This window comes from Myxine glutinosa, chromosome 7 (assembly GCF_964187855.1).
Source record: "Myxine glutinosa chromosome 7, kmMyxGlut1.1, whole genome shotgun sequence".
NCBI lineage: Eukaryota > Metazoa > Chordata > Myxini > Myxiniformes > Myxinidae > Myxine > Myxine glutinosa.
This window is the reverse complement of record NC_136267.1, coordinates 113,683,011-113,700,572: the sequence shown is the minus strand read 5'-3', so window position 1 is coordinate 113,700,572 and position 17,562 is coordinate 113,683,011.

Here is a 17,562-nt window from a genome sequence, read left to right as displayed (position 1 = left end):
AATAAAAACACCTCACAGCCATGAAATTGAAAACACCTCACCACCACGAAATTAAAAACACCTCACAGCCATAACACGTAATAAAGACACCTCACCACCACGAAATTAAAAACACCTCACAGCCATAAAACACGGAATAAAAACACCTCACAGCCATAAAACACGTAATAAAAACACCTCATAGCCATAAAACACATCATAAAAACACCTCACAGTCACAAAACACATAATAAAAACAACTCACAGCCACGAAATTGAAAACACCTCACCACCATGAAATTTTAAAAACCTCACAGCCATAAAACACGTATTAAAACACCTCATAGCCATAAAACACGTATTAAAAACACTTCACCACCACGTAATAAAAACACCTCACCACCACGAAATTTAAAAAACCTCACAGCCATAAAACACGTAATAAAAACACCTCACCACCACGAAATTAAAAACACCTCACAGCCATAAAACAAGTAATAAAAGCACCTCACACCATAAAACACGTAATAAAAACACCTCACCACCACGTAATAAAAACACCTCACAGCCACGAAATTGAAAACACCTCACCACCACAAAATTAAAAACACCTCACATCCATAAAACACGTAATAAAAACAACTCACCATCACGAAATTTAAAAAACCTCACAGCCATAAAACACGTAATAAAAACACCTCACCACCACGAAATTAAAAACACCTCACAGCCATAAAACACGTAATAAAAACACCTCACAGCCATAAAACACGTAATAAAAACACATCACAGCCATAAAACACGTAATAAAAACACCTCACACCCATAAAACACATAATAAAAACACCTCACAGCCACGAAATTAAAACACCTCACAGCCACAAAACACGTAATAAAAACACCTCACCACTACGAAATTAAAAACACCTCACAGCCACGAAATTGAAAACATCTCACCACCCCGAAATTAAAAACACCTCACAGCCATAAAACACGTAATAAAAACACCTCACAGCCACGAAATTAAAAACACCTCACAGCCACGAAATTAAAAACACCTCACAGCCATAAAACACGTAATAAAAACACCTCACCACCACAAAATTAAAAACACCTCACAGCCACGAAATTAAAAACACCTCACCACCATAAAATTCAAAACACCTCACAGCCATAAAACACGTAATAAAAACACCTCACAGCCATAAAACACGTAATAAAAACACCTCACCACCACGGAATTAAAAACACCTCACAGCCATAAAACACGTAATAAAAACACCTCACAGCCATAAAAAAAAGTTATAAAATCACGTCACAGCCATAAAACACGTAATAAAAACACCTCACCACCACGAAATTAAAAACACCTCACAGCCATAAAACACGCAATAACAACACCTCACCACCACAAAATTAAAAACACCTCACAGCCATAAAACACGCAATAAAAACACCTCACAGCCATAAAACACGTAATAAAAACACCTCATGCCATAAAACACAATAAAAACACCTCACAGCCATAAAACACGAAATAAAAACACCTCACAGCCATAAAACACGTAAGAAAAACACCTCACAGCCATAAAACACGTAAAAAAACACCTCATAGCTATGAAACACATAATAAAAACACCTCACAGTCACAAAACACGTAATAGAAACACATCACAGCCACGAAATTGAAAACACCTCACCACCATGAAATTAAAAACACCTCACAGCCATAAAACACGTAATAAAAACACCTCACCACCACGAAATTGAAAACACCTCACAGCCATAAAACACGTAATAAAAACACCTCACCACCACGAAATTAAAAACACCTCACCACCACAAAATTAAAACACCTCACAGCCATAAATCACGTAATAAAAACACCTCACCGCCACAAAATTAAAAACACCTCACCACCACGAAATTAAAAACACCTCACCACCACAAAATTAAAAACACCTCACCACCACGAAATTGAAAACACCTCACCACCAGGAAATTAAAAACACCTCACAGCCACAAAACACGTAATAAAAACACCTCACAGCCACGAAATTGAAAACACCTCACCACCACGAAATTAAAAACACCTCACAGCCATAACACGTAATAAAGACACCTCACCACCACGAAATTAAAAACACCTCACAGCCATAAAACACTGAATAAAAACACCTCACAGCCATAAAACACATAATAAAAACACCTCATAGCCATAAAACACATCATAAAAACACCTCACAGTCACAAAACACATAATAAAAACACCTCACAGCCACGAAATTGAAAACACCTCACCACCATGAAATTTTAAAAACCTCACAGCCATAAAACACGTATTAAAACACCTCATAGCCATAAAACACGTATTAAAAACACTTCACCACCACGTAATAAAAACACCTCACCACCACGAAATTTAAAAAACCTCACAGCCATAAAACACGTAATAAAAACACCTCACCACCACGAAATTAAAAACACCTCACAGCCATAAAACAAGTAATAAAAGCACCTCACACCATAAAACACGTAATAAAAACACCTCACCACCACGTAATAAAAACACCTCACAGCCACGAAATTGAAAACACCTCACCACCACAAAATTAAAAACACCTCACATCCATAAAACACGTAATAAAAACAACTCACCATCACGAAATTTTAAAAACCTCACAGCCATAAAACACGTAATAAAAACACCTCACCACCACGAAATTAAAAACACCTCACAGCCATAAAACACGTAATAAAAACACCTCATGCCATAAAACACAATAAAAACACCTCACAGCCATAAAACACGAAATAAAAACACCTCACAGCCATAAAACACGTAATAAAAACACCTCACAGCCAGAAAACACGTAATAAAAACACCTCATAGCTATAAAACACATAATAAAAACACCTCACAGTCACAAAACACATAATAAAAACACCTCACAGCCACGAAATTGAAAACACCTCACCACCATGAAATTAAAAACACCTCACAGCCATAAAACACGTAATAAAAACACCTCACCACCACAAAATTGAAAACACCTCACAGCCATAAAACACTTAATAAAAACACCTCACCACCACAAAATTAAAAACACCTCACAGCCATAAATCATGTAATAAAAACACCTCACCACCACAAAATTAAAAACACCTCACCACCACGAAATTAAAAACACCTCACCACCACAAAATTAAAAATACCTCACCACCACGAAATTGAAAACACCTCACCACCAGGAAATTAAAAACACCTCACAGCCACAAAACACGTAATAAAAACACCTCACAGCCACGAAATTGAAAACACCTCACCACCACGAAATTAAAAACACCTCACAGCCATAACACGTAATAAAAACACCTCACCACCACGAAATTAAAAACACCTCACAGCCATAAAACACGGAATAAAAACACCTCACAGCCATAAAACACGTAATAAAAACACCTCATAGCCATAAAACACATCATAAAAACACCTCACAGTCACAAAACACGTAATAAAAACACCTCACAGCCACGAAATTGAAAACACCTCACCACCATGAAATTAAAAACACCTCACATCCATAAAACACGTAATAAAAACACCTCACCATCACGAAATTTAAAAAACCTCACAGCCATAAAACACGTAATAAAAACACCTCACCACCACGAAATTAAAAACACCTCACAGCCATAAAACACGTAATAAAAACACCTCACAGCCATAAAACACGTAATAAAAACACATCACAGCCATAAAACACGTAATAAAAACACCTCACAGCCATAAAACACATAATAAAAACACCTCACAGCCACGAAATTAAAACACCTCACAGCCACAAAACACGTAATAAAAACACCTCACCACTACGAAATTAAAAACACCTCACAGCCACGAAATTGAAAACATCTCACCACCCCGAAATTAAAAACACCTCACAGCCATAAAACATGTAATAAAAACACCTCACCATCACAAAATTAAAAACACCTCACAGCCACGAAATTAAAAACACCTCACCACCACAAAATTCAAAACACCTCACAGCCATAAAACACGGAATAAAAACACCTCACAGCCATAAAACACGTAATAAAAACACCTCACAGCCACGAAATTAAAAACACCTCACAGCCACGAAATTAAAAACACCTCACAGCCATAAAACATGTAATAAAAACACCTCACCATCACAAAATTAAAAACACCTCACAGCCACGAAATTAAAAACACCTCACCACCACAAAATTCAAAACACCTCACAGCCATAAAACACGGAATAAAAACACCTCACAGCCATAAAACACGTAATAAAAACACCTCACCACCACGGAATTAAAAACACCTCACAGCCATAAAACACGTAATAAAAACACCTCACAGCCATAAAAAAAAGTTATAAAATCACGTCACAGCCATAAAACACGTAATGAAAACACCTCACCACCACGAAATTAAAAACACCTCACAGCCATAAAACACGCAATAACAACACCTCACCACCACAAAATTAAAAACACCTCACAGCCATAAAACACGCAATAAAAACACCTCACAGCCATAAAACACGTAATAAAAACACCTCATGCCATAAAACACAATAAAAACACCTCACAGCCATAAAACACGAAATAAAAACACCTCACAGCCATAAAACACGTAATAAAAACACCTCACAGCCATAAAACACGGAATAAAAACACCTCATAGCTATAAAACACATAATAAAAACACATCACAGTCACAAAACACGTAATAGAAACACCTCACAGCCACGAAATTGAAAACACCTCACCACCATGAAATTAAAAACACCTCACAGCCATAAAACACGTAATAAAAACACCTCACCACCACGAAATTGAAAACACCTCACAGCCATAAAACACGTAATAAAAACACCTCACCACCACGAAATTAAAAACACCTCACCACCACAAAATTAAAAACACCTCACAGCCATAAATCACGTAATAAAAACACCTCACCACCACAAAATTAAAAACACCTCACCACCACGAAATTAAAAACACCTCACCACCACAAAATTAAAAACACCTCACCACCACGAAATTGAAAACACCTCACCACCAGGAAATTAAAAACACCTCACAGCCACAAAACACGTAATAAAAACACCTCACAGCCATGAAATTGAAAACACCTCACCACCACGAAATTAAAAACACCTCACAGCCATAACACGTAATAAAGACACCTCACCACCACGAAATTAAAAACACCTCACAGCCATAAAACACGGAATAAAAACACCTCACAGCCATAAAACACGTAATAAAAACACCTCATAGCCATAAAACACATCATAAAAACACCTCACAGTCACAAAACACATAATAAAAACAACTCACAGCCACGAAATTGAAAACACCTCACCACCATGAAATTTTAAAAACCTCACAGCCATAAAACACGTATTAAAACACCTCATAGCCATAAAACACGTATTAAAAACACTTCACCACCACGTAATAAAAACACCTCACCACCACGAAATTTAAAAAACCTCACAGCCATAAAACACGTAATAAAAACACCTCACCACCACGAAATTAAAAACACCTCACAGCCATAAAACAAGTAATAAAAGCACCTCACACCATAAAACACGTAATAAAAACACCTCACCACCACGTAATAAAAACACCTCACAGCCACGAAATTGAAAACACCTCACCACCACAAAATTAAAAACACCTCACATCCATAAAACACGTAATAAAAACAACTCACCATCACGAAATTTAAAAAACCTCACAGCCATAAAACACGTAATAAAAACACCTCACCACCACGAAATTAAAAACACCTCACAGCCATAAAACACGTAATAAAAACACCTCACAGCCATAAAACACGTAATAAAAACACATCACAGCCATAAAACACGTAATAAAAACACCTCACACCCATAAAACACATAATAAAAACACCTCACAGCCACGAAATTAAAACACCTCACAGCCACAAAACACGTAATAAAAACACCTCACCACTACGAAATTAAAAACACCTCACAGCCACGAAATTGAAAACATCTCACCACCCCGAAATTAAAAACACCTCACAGCCATAAAACACGTAATAAAAACACCTCACAGCCACGAAATTAAAAACACCTCACAGCCACGAAATTAAAAACACCTCACAGCCATAAAACACGTAATAAAAACACCTCACCACCACAAAATTAAAAACACCTCACAGCCACGAAATTAAAAACACCTCACCACCATAAAATTCAAAACACCTCACAGCCATAAAACACGTAATAAAAACACCTCACAGCCATAAAACACGTAATAAAAACACCTCACCACCACGGAATTAAAAACACCTCACAGCCATAAAACACGTAATAAAAACACCTCACAGCCATAAAAAAAGTTATAAAATCACGTCACAGCCATAAAACACGTAATAAAAACACCTCACCACCACGAAATTAAAAACACCTCACAGCCATAAAACACGCAATAACAACACCTCACCACCACAAAATTAAAAACACCTCACAGCCATAAAACACGCAATAAAAACACCTCACAGCCATAAAACACGTAATAAAAACACCTCATGCCATAAAACACAATAAAAACACCTCACAGCCATAAAACACGAAATAAAAACACCTCACAGCCATAAAACACGTAAGAAAAACACCTCACAGCCATAAAACACGTAAAAAAACACCTCATAGCTATGAAACACATAATAAAAACACCTCACAGTCACAAAACACGTAATAGAAACACATCACAGCCACGAAATTGAAAACACCTCACCACCATGAAATTAAAAACACCTCACAGCCATAAAACACGTAATAAAAACACCTCACCACCACGAAATTGAAAACACCTCACAGCCATAAAACACGTAATAAAAACACCTCACCACCACGAAATTAAAAACACCTCACCACCACAAAATTAAAACACCTCACAGCCATAAATCACGTAATAAAAACACCTCACCGCCACAAAATTAAAAACACCTCACCACCACGAAATTAAAAACACCTCACCACCACAAAATTAAAAACACCTCACCACCACGAAATTGAAAACACCTCACCACCAGGAAATTAAAAACACCTCACAGCCACAAAACACGTAATAAAAACACCTCACAGCCACGAAATTGAAAACACCTCACCACCACGAAATTAAAAACACCTCACAGCCATAACACGTAATAAAGACACCTCACCACCACGAAATTAAAAACACCTCACAGCCATAACACGTAATAAAGACACCTCACCACCACGAAATTAAAAACACCTCACAGCCATAAAACACTGAATAAAAACACCTCACAGCCATAAAACACATAATAAAAACACCTCATAGCCATAAAACACATCATAAAAACACCTCACAGTCACAAAACACATAATAAAAACACCTCACAGCCACGAAATTGAAAACACCTCACCACCATGAAATTTTAAAAACCTCACAGCCATAAAACACGTATTAAAACACCTCATAGCCATAAAACACGTATTAAAAACACTTCACCACCACGTAATAAAAACACCTCACCACCACGAAATTTAAAAAACCTCACAGCCATAAAACACGTAATAAAAACACCTCACCACCACGAAATTAAAAACACCTCACAGCCATAAAACAAGTAATAAAAGCACCTCACACCATAAAACACGTAATAAAAACACCTCACCACCACGTAATAAAAACACCTCACAGCCACGAAATTGAAAACACCTCACCACCACAAAATTAAAAACACCTCACATCCATAAAACACGTAATAAAAACAACTCACCATCACGAAATTTTAAAAACCTCACAGCCATAAAACACGTAATAAAAACACCTCACCACCACGAAATTAAAAACACCTCACAGCCATAAAACACGTAATAAAAACACCTCATGCCATAAAACACAATAAAAACACCTCACAGCCATAAAACACGAAATAAAAACACCTCACAGCCATAAAACACGTAATAAAAACACCTCACAGCCAGAAAACACGTAATAAAAACACCTCATAGCTATAAAACACATAATAAAAACACCTCACAGTCACAAAACACATAATAAAAACACCTCACAGCCACGAAATTGAAAACACCTCACCACCATGAAATTAAAAACACCTCACAGCCATAAAACACGTAATAAAAACACCTCACCACCACAAAATTGAAAACACCTCACAGCCATAAAACACTTAATAAAAACACCTCACCACCACAAAATTAAAAACACCTCACAGCCATAAATCATGTAATAAAAACACCTCACCACCACAAAATTAAAAACACCTCACCACCACGAAATTAAAAACACCTCACCACCACAAAATTAAAAATACCTCACCACCACGAAATTGAAAACACCTCACCACCAGGAAATTAAAAACACCTCACAGCCACAAAACACGTAATAAAAACACCTCACAGCCACGAAATTGAAAACACCTCACCACCACGAAATTAAAAACACCTCACAGCCATAACACGTAATAAAAACACCTCACCACCACGAAATTAAAAACACCTCACAGCCATAAAACACGGAATAAAAACACCTCACAGCCATAAAACACGTAATAAAAACACCTCATAGCCATAAAACACATCATAAAAACACCTCACAGTCACAAAACACGTAATAAAAACACCTCACAGCCACGAAATTGAAAACACCTCACCACCATGAAATTAAAAACACCTCACATCCATAAAACACGTAATAAAAACACCTCACCATCACGAAATTTAAAAAACCTCACAGCCATAAAACACGTAATAAAAACACCTCACCACCACGAAATTAAAAACACCTCACAGCCATAAAACACGTAATAAAAACACCTCACAGCCATAAAACACGTAATAAAAACACATCACAGCCATAAAATACGTAATAAAAACACCTCACAGCCATAAAACACATAATAAAAACACCTCACAGCCACGAAATTAAAACACCTCACAGCCACAAAACACGTAATAAAAACACCTCACCACTACGAAATTAAAAACACCTCACAGCCACGAAATTGAAAACATCTCACCACCACGAAATTGAAAACACCTCACCACCACGAAATTAAAAACACCTCACAGCCATAAAACACGTAATAAAAACACCACACAGCCACAAATTTAAAAACACCTCACAGCCATAAAACATGTATTAAAAACACCTCACCACCACAAAATTAAAACACCTCACAGCCATAAAACACGTAATAAAAACACCTCACCACCACGAAATTAAAAACACCTCACAGCCATAAAACACGTAATAAAAACACCACACAGCCACAAATTTAAAAACACCTCACAGCCACAAATTTAAAAACACCTCACAGCCACAAATTTAAAAACACCTCACAGCCATAAAACATGTATTAAAAACACCTCACCACCACAAAATTAAAACACCTCACAGCCATAAAACACGTAATAAAAACACCTCACCACCACGAAATTAAAAACACCTCACAGCCATAAAACACGTAATAAAAACACCTCACAGCCACGAAATTAAAAACACCTCACAGCCACGAAATTGAAAACACCTCACCACCACAAAATTCAAACACCTCACAGCCATAAAACACGTAATAAAAACACCTCACAGCCACGAAATTAAAAACACCTCACAGCCACGAAATTGAAAACATCTCACCACCACGCACTATTAGAAAGAGGCTGCACGAATTTGATCTACATGGGAGGTGTGCCAGGAGGAAACCTTTGCTCTCCAGAAAGAACATCAGGGCAAGACTAAAGTTTGCCAATGAACACCTAGGCAAAGACCAGCACTTCTGGAACAATGTGCTCTGGACAGATGAGTCAAAGGTAGAGCTATTTGGCCACAGTAACAGAATACATGTTTGGCGAAATCCAAAGACAGCATTTGACCACAAGAACCTGATACCAACTGTAAAGCATGGTGGTGGAAATATTATGGTTTGGAGCAGTTTTGCTGCATCAGGGCCTGGGCAGCTCACCATCATAGAATTCACTATTAATTCTTCATTGTACCAGAGGGTGCTTGAGGATAATGTGAGGCCATCTGTCGGAAACTTGAAGCTCAACCGAAGGTGTACCTTGCAACTTGACAATGACCCTAAACCTACCAGTAAATCCAACAAGGAATGGCTGAAAAGAAAGAAATGGAGGGTTCTGGAATGGCCAAGTCAAAGCCCGGATCTAAATCCCATCGAGATGTTGTGGGGGGATTTGAAACAAGCTGTGCATGCAATTGTGCATACTGTGCAACAATTTTTTGTTGAATAAATTATTGCAAAGTCAATTTTTCATTGTTTTTTTGTTCAATTAGATGACCTTTGTCTATAGATACTGTTTGAATGAAGATCAAATATTGATATATCCACATATGTTAAAAAGATTTAAAAATATATGATGTCAAAACAGTCTGTATCGCCGTCAGGTGATCGGACTATTGCATGCGAGTTCTTATACAGCATCATGATGGCATTAACTGTCTCCTGAGGTATCCCGAATGCTAGCAGTATCTCCTTCATCTTACCTCGATGGATGGAGTCGAAAGCTTTCGAGAAATCAATAAATAGGAAAACAGCAGGAAGATTTTGAGCTTTAACGCCTTCAAGAAGACGTCTAATAGTAAGGATTTATCCGGAGGTCGATCTACTAGTACGAAAGCCATTTTGATTTTTTCGCAGAACTGGTTCTATACGCGGTCTGATTCTGTTTAATAACATCAGGTTGTATATTTTGGCTCAGTAGCTGTATTTTTCGACTGCAACCTGAGCCTCATCAGCAGGACGCGCTCCTTGTTTGCCCGCGCGACGAGCGATGCGGGATGAATGTTTTAAAATTGTTCGTGTCATGTTTTGCTTTCGGGAGCTAGTATTTACACTCGCGGCCCGGGCATGCTCGCCCTCAACTTGCCAGGCCGCAGCCAGGACGCTGGGCCACGCCCCCTCTCGCCTTTCCTGGGCAAACGCTCCGGGATAATATGTATATATATTGCTGCCCGATAAACGGGCTTTTCAGAGTGCCTGAGTGTTTGGTTTGATTAAAGCAACTCGGATGAATTCCAGCTTTTTGTCGCGTCCATTCTTCCGATCGACGTGGGAGCCCCAGCTCCTTCATTGGTGACCTACCGACATGGACACGGCAGTCGCCCTTAAACTGCCTACCTTCTGGGAGGCTCACGCGGCGGTTTGGTTCGCACAGGCGGATTCCCTGTTCGCCCTGCGAGGCATCACGGCCGACGACACCCGCTTCCACCATGTGGTAGCAGCGCTCGGTTCGGCCACCGCGGCCCGTGCCCTGAGCCTCCTCGAGAGCCCGCCAGCCGCTGACAAATACGGCGCGATTAAGAAGCTACTCCTCGACGCTTTCGCCCTCCCATCGGCGGAACGCGCACGGCGCCTGCTCGACCTGCCCGAGCTCGGCGACACGCGCCCTTCCGAGTGAATGGACTACATGCTTTCACTGCTCGGCGAGCACTCTCCGGCATTCCTGTTCCGGGAGCTGTTCCTCCGTCAGCTGCCTAACCCGGTACGCCTCGCCCTGGCAAGCACGATGATCACAGATCCCCGGGCCCTTGCCAGAGAAGCCGACAAGATCTCCGCCGCAGGACAGCGCATCGCAGCGGCGACATGGGACCAACCGCCGTCCGACGCAACACCCATGGCGCCCGAGCACCCGGCACGGTCGACGACCGAACTGCCGATGCAATTGGCGGCCGCTACACCGAGCCGACCACCTCCAGCACGACGACCGGGGCCTCCACCTGACCAAGCGTGGTGTTACTATCATGCCAGGTTCCGACAGAAGGCCCGGACATGCCGACCCCCGTGCACCTTCGGCAGGCCGGGAAACGGCCGGGCCGGCGTTCATTACCAGCCATGAGCGCCGGCCACACGGGCAACTTACTGTTCATCACGGATAAAGCGTCCGGACGGCGCTTCCTGTGCGACACCAGCGCCCAACTGAGCATCATACCCGCCTCTGACCAGGACAGGCAATCCGCGGTTTGCGGCCCCTCCTTGGTTGCGGCCAACGGATCGACCATCCGCACCTTCGGCCCACGCAACGTCACCCTCTGCTTCGGCGGCCAACGCTTTGCTTGGACGTTTGTAACCGCAAACGTGCCCATGGCTCTGCTAGGCGCCGACTTCCTCTGCGCACACGGACTGCTGGTGGACGTCCAACGACGTCGTTTAATCAACGCCGAAACCTTCAGCGCCCTGGTATGCACATTGAGCAGCTCCGCGCCGACCGAGCTGGCATGCGCCGTCCCGGCGGCGAACGAGTTTGCTCGCCTGCTCACGGAGTTCCCGGCCCTCACGCGGCCGACGTTTTCGGCCGTCACAGTACGGCATGGGATCGAGCACCACATACCAACCACGGGCCCGCCGGTCTACGCCAGGGCCCGCCGCCTCGACCCAGCCAAGCTCGCCGTGGCGAAGGCCGAATTCGATGCGTTGGAGCACCTCGGCATCGTGCGGCGCTCCGATAGCGCGTGGGCCTCGCCACTGCACATCGTGCCAAAGCCGGGGGGTGGATGGCGCCCGTGTGGTGACTACCGCCGTCTCAATGACGCTACCACCCCCGACAGGTACCCGATCCCGCATATCCAAGACTTCTCCGCCCGTCTGGCGGGACGGGTCATTTTTTCGAAAATTGATCTCATACGGGGATATCACCAGGTACCTGTCAGGGCGGCCGACGTCCCTAAAACGGCAGTCATCACGCCGTTCGGCTTATTCGAATTCTTGCGGATGCCGTTTGGTCTCAAGAACGCGGCTCAGGCGTTCCAGCGCTTGATGGACGGCGTGCTGCGTGACCTGCCGTTCCTTTTCGTTTACCTGGACGACATCCTCGTCGCCAGCACATCCCGGGCCGAGCACCTCCTCCACCTCCGAACACTGTTCGGGCGCCTCAGCGAGCACGGCCTCATCGTCAACCCGGCCAAATGCCACTTCGGCACGACGGCCGTTGATTTTTTGGGCCACCACATCACCAAGAACGGGGCCGTGCCGCTGCCAACCAAGGTCGAGGCCATCACCACGTTCCCGCGTCCCCGCACCATAAAGGCCCTGCAGGAATTCCTGGGAATGGTGAATTTTTATCACCGCTTCGTGCCCCGCGCTGCTCAACTCATGCGGCCCCTCTACGAAGCCCTCCGGGGCAAGCCGGGCAAGCACGACATCGCCTGGTCCGCAGCAATGGATGCGGCCTTCCAAAGCTCAAAGCGGGCCCTCGCCGACGCAGCACTGCTCGCTCACCCGGTGCTCAACGCTCCCATCGCCCTCACCACGGATGCCTCCGACTACGCGGTGGGCGCCGTACATGAGCAATGGGTGAACGGGGTTTGGCAGCCACTCGCTTTTTTCAGCCGGCAGCTCCGGCCGAACGAGCTCAAATACAGCCGACGTGGCGCAGGCAGTAAAGACACTTAAACTTACCGCGTTGTCCGCTTCCTTGTTATTGTACAAGTAAGCGCGCGGAGCACCGCGCTTCAGTGTCATGTTTTGCTTTCGGGAGCTAGTATTTACACTCGCTGTCGCCAGTCCATACGAGTGTGAGCAGTACCTTATTTCAGGGCATTTGTCCCTCACAGAAACAATCAGCAGTGACTGTTCGTATCGCCTTGCCACTAAGTGGAATGAACCAAGACTGTTCGAATTTGCTTCATCCACCATCCAACATCCAGCCTCCCAATGTCTTCGCCGTGACCCTGGTTCGGGTGGCATCCGGGTACGATGCCTTGCCAAAGGGCAACCCGTGTTTGGTCGGGGACTGCTTATTGTGTATTCGCAGCTAACCTCCATATCTGGAGGCCGTTTCACTATCCGCCACCTGCGACCCCGTGGATGGGAGTTTGCTCTCCACACCACACCACACACACACACACACACACACACACACACACACACACACACACACACACACACACACACACACACACACACACACACACACACACACACGAATACACATATACACATATACACATACACATACACATCCACAAACACAAACACACACCACATGCCACACGACACACACACATACCACACACACACACACACACACACACACCACACCACACACACACACACACCACACACCACACCACACATATATTGTGTACACATTTGACATCACACAGACCACCACACACACAGACCACCACACACACAGACCACCACACACACAGACCACCACACACAACTGTTGGCTCTGATAGCTCCACCAACAGCACAAATGTACACCCACAAGTACTGACAGTGCCTGGCCTATCCAGCTTCGGGGATGGGACCATTCGCAAGATCTTCAGGAGGGGTAAAGGTAAAAACAGGTGCGGGTATAGCGGGAACGGGGAAAGAAAAGAAACAAAGGTTGGAAGATCTGTGACTGTTCGCGGACCCGATGCAAAGAGCGAAAAGTTAAAGCTTTATTAACTAAACGCGGACCTCGAAGGAAACACCGTCCAGATGCTCCATCCTCCTGCTGTGTTTTTCTTTTGAACTTTTCCCGCTGCTGGTCGAGTCAGGTAACCACGCAGGTGCGGAATTAATTGATATGATTTTCCCTGAAACCTCCAGCGAGTAATCCTCGAACGATCTCTTGTTATTATCTTCCAGGAATTTCAAAAATAACATTTACCTGAGGGAGAGGCCGAGCTGAGTGAGCATTTCGCGCGTCATCCGCAGGAGCTTCGAGTACTGACCGCGAACAAAAGGGGATTTCTTGTGTTTTAAAGAAGTAAAGTCATCTTGCTTGTTTTTAATAATATTTCATTGAAGGAAACATGCACATTTGCTCTTTGAGAAAAGTTTCACTTTCACCCCTGAGCGTTTGTCTCCACTTCCGTCTTTTGGTGTTGCCTAGCAACGGTGTTCTCGCCTGAGGGAAATCGCATGAAGGATTGAGGTAAGAAGGAATGAGGGAGAGGAGTGAAGGATGAATGAAGGTTAGCAGAGGCGGTGCGTTTCATTAGCAAGCAGCTTGCTATCGGTGATAAGCGATGTCGAGCAGTCCGTTCCGTATCGTTGGAGTGCTTGATTGAGCGCAAAGGCACAAAACAGATGACGCACAGTCCGATGGTCATGGCACGTGATGCAGGCAGGTGACGGCGATAAAGGACGACAAGGACGTCACAGGCCGGCAGGTTGATAATATGGCTGGCAGGTCGCTGATGCAGGTAGGGGCTGGCGAGGAGGCCAGACAGCCGGCTTAGCCTTAATCTGTCATAACCCAATCTATCCATTCTCCCACCTAGTCTGGGCCCCCAAACCTATATTAACCCCTGGTTCTCCACTTCCACTCGACGAATGTACAAGTTTTATTCATATTATAACAGGAAATGGTAAGAACTCGTCCCCTCTTCCACAATTCTGTCCTCTCTCCACCCAAACCTGTATATGAAATATTCAAACGACACCTTTTCACGGCCAGGTACGCACAGTGGTGAGAAAAAGTTTGTAAAACAAAATAACAGCATGGTGTGGAGCTGTGCTCGCACGATAAAGCCGGACAAAATGGACGACACCAGGAACGAAGTTTCACTGAGCTATTTATTCTAGCACACCTCGAAAGAACTCAAAAGCACTGACTAGCCCGTTAACACGGGCGGCAATTTATATCAAAAGTTCACCACACAAAAGCCACGCCTCTCAGGCGGGGCGTGGTATGCAAATAAGTCAGCCACGCCTCTCAACAGGGCGTGGTATGCAAATCGAGAGTCCGCCCGGGCAAGGCAAGTCCGGACACTTCTGGGCGAGTACAGGCAAGTAACCGCCCGCCGGTTACGTCATCGGCCGGTGCAAGGTGATTGTGTCATGCTTCCGGTAACCGCTACATGCGCCCCCCCAGAATTAACTTGCACCGGGACAGTCAGTTTGAGGGGGGTCTTGATGACCCGGGCCGAAACGACCCCTGGCGATTCGTGTAGGGGTGGAAGGTGGCGTGGCGGTGGATGGTCGGGCGGGGGGCTTGGTTGACGGGGGACGGCCCCGTCGTGGAGGAAGGGCCAACCGTGGAGGCTGGTCGAGGTCCAAATGGGCCGGCTTGAGGCGGTCCACGGAGATGCGGTCCGGTTTGCCACCGATGTCAATGATGAACGACTTGTCGTCCCTCTTCAGGACCCGGAAAGGTCCATCATACGGCGGCCGGAGCGGTCCCCGGTGTGCGTCGTTCCGGATAAAAACGTACTCCGCAGTGCGAAGTGCTGGGGGGAGGTGGGGTTGGGGGCAGCCGTGGTGGGACGTGGGCATGGGGGCAAATCTCCTGGCGGCCTCCTGGAGGACTGAGCGTTGGCGAGCCGTGGACCAGGGGCCGGTGGCATCAGGGATGAACTCGCCCGGCACGCGCAGTGGCTGGCCGTAGACCAGCTCGGCGGTGGAAGCCTGGAGGTCCTCCTTAGGGGCCGTTCGGAGGCCCATTAGGACCCACGGGAGCCTGTCGGCCCAACCGTCGTCCTGGAGGCTGGCCCTGAGAGTGGCCTTCATCGAGCGGTGGAACCGCTCGCACAAGCCGTTGGCTTGAGGGTGGTCAGCCGTGGTGCGGTATAGTTTGACCCCCAAGGCCTGGGCGACCGCGCCCCAAAGCTCGGAGGTGAATTGCGGGCCTCTGTCGGAGGAGATGTCCGAGGGGGTGCCGAAACGGGCAATCCAGGTGCCAATGAAGGCCTGCGCCACGTCGGCGGATGTTGTTGATGCCAGCGGGGCGGCCTCCGGCCACCTGGTGGTCCTGTCCACCATCGTGAGGAGGTGGGTGAAGCCCCGCGAGGAGGGAAGTGGTCCCACCAGGTCCACATTGACGTGGTCGAACCGCCGCGCGGGCACGTCGAATGGTGTCAACGGCGCCTGGGTGTGCCGGTGGACCTTCGCGCGCTGGCAGGCGACACAGGCGTTGGCCCAGTCTTGGACGTCCTTACGGAGCCCGTGACAAACGAACTTTGCTGCCATGAGCTTCTGCGACGCTTTCCGGCCTGGGTGGGAAAGGACGTGAAGGGCGTCAAATATGTGCCGCTGCCATCCGGTGGGCACGATGGGGCGAGGTTGGCCCAGGGAAACGTTGCACAGGAGAACTGTGCCTGTGTCCTCGAACGTCATTTAAAAACACCTCACCACCAAGTAATTCAAAACACCTCACCACCACATCATTTAAAAACACCTCACCACCAAGTAATTCAAAACACCTCACCACCACATCATTTAAAAACACCTCACCACCAAGTAATTCAAAACACCTCACCACCACGTAATTCAAAACACCTCATTACCAACTAATTCAAAACACCTCACCACCACATAATTAAAAACACCTCCCCACCACGTAATTATAAATACCTCACCCCCACGTAATTCAAAACACCTCACCACCAAGTGATTTTAAAACACCTCGCCACCATTTGATTTAAAAACACATCACCACCACGTCATTTAAAAACACCTCACCACCATATAATTCAAAATACCTCACCACCACGTGATTCAAAACCACCACAACCTTATCAAAAACACTTCACAACCACGGAAACAAAAGTTTGAGGGAG